This window comes from Saccostrea cucullata, unplaced genomic scaffold, assembly GCF_032062105.1.
Source record: "Saccostrea cucullata isolate Sc308-1 unplaced genomic scaffold, CSIRO_AGI_Scuc_v1 ctg22844, whole genome shotgun sequence".
NCBI classification, from domain to species: domain Eukaryota; kingdom Metazoa; phylum Mollusca; class Bivalvia; order Ostreida; family Ostreidae; genus Saccostrea; species Saccostrea cuccullata.
In genome coordinates, this window is record NW_026933272.1 from 3,619 (window position 1) to 5,284 (window position 1,666).

Sequence of the window (1,666 nt, forward strand, 5' to 3'; positions counted from 1 at the left end):
GTTTGGTGGTTCTCCCAAATCAGGGGAAAATTAATGGGTCTGTATTTATAGGTGAGAAAAAAATCCTTATACTTTAAACATATTTGTCGACGGAAGAAAAAGAAAAAAAAAATCGTGTAACGGGATATAAAAAAAATTGAGTCGGGCCATTTCTAGGCAGTAGGTCGGGAGAGAGGGCAGACAATTTTTTTGTATAACAAGTGGTCTTATAAGGCTAGTACATGTTCCACCACATACTTAGTAATGCAAAATATTTGAGGCTTTAGCACTACATTTATTTTGAAAAACAAACATAGGATTTTCCGGGAGGGGGGGGTGTAGCCTCTCACTCCTTTTTTTTTTTGCGAAGATAGACATAGCATATGCAATGGACCTTTCTTTGCAAACATTGTGCTCGCTTCTAAATTTCAAAGAAACAACTCAATATATTTTATCAAACTTCGTATGTTCAATGAGTGAGAGCTTAATATTGCAACGTTGTCAACGTAATGAGACATGATGTGTTTTTATGTCCAAACATTACTCCATACAGTGTGTGGGTCATCGCAAACAATCTAGCTATTTATCTGAGGTGCCTGAAGGACATCCTATAACTGCCTATTTTTTCTATCTAACTGCTAAACAAAATAGACATATGTACCAACTTTTCGAATGTAATACATGTAATTACAATTTGTTTTTCATGCACCGCATATTGTTTCACATTTTCAAACTAAAAGATAAGCATCCTCCTTGCAGAGCCTCATTTGAAAATAACTTCTATCGCCACAGAAAAGAGACCCGCCGTAAACGCATATGTTTAGGGCATTTTTTTTATCTTTTTTCCTGAGTTTTAAAGAAACCAACAAATTATCAAGACTTGTTCCATGAAAAATTAAATATAATCATGGTAATAAACGCATCTATCCACAGCAGATATATGCACATGCCAACCACGTGCTCAGTGGAATGATATTAACGAAGAAACTCGAGCTTTAAACAGAACTGTTTTTCCCGATTTGGTGGAGTGGGGTTAAAATCGCGTTTTTTCGTTAATCAGACGATGCGATGGAACAAATAAAAGTAGTAAGTTATCTAATCTAATGATTATAACTTAGTTATTTCTTGTCTTGATGTTATTATGGTCGCATTTATTCTAAAATCAATGTTATTCAAACTCTGTGTGAGAGAGGAATGGCGGACGAAATAAACACATGGCCTCAGGAAGACTCCCATATGAAAAATCAAATTTTCAAGAATTATGGATAATGACAAGAAAAAAGCGAAACAAATGGTTGTAGCCATATTATCAATGAATCCAACTGACATCATTTTCAATGCATTTTTCATCTCGTGTATGCTGTAGCTGCGCAGTTCTAACGTGATTAATTTTCTCGTAATTAAACAAAATAAACTTAATTATTTTACTAATTTTTGTCTCTAACAGTAGGTAATGAGTGCATTAGCACTTTGTCTAGCTTTGGGCTAGTTTAGTAGAGTATTAAGCGCATTCTTGGTATGTCTTATTTTACACCAGACTTGATCCAATATGGCTTGTACATCCCCCTTAAGAACGCAGTTATCATAAGAAGGATATTTCTTTTTTACAAAAAATTAACAATATATAAATGGTGTATATGGGGTGTCAATTTCAACTGTTACCCTCCAAAACAGGCACTATTTATTT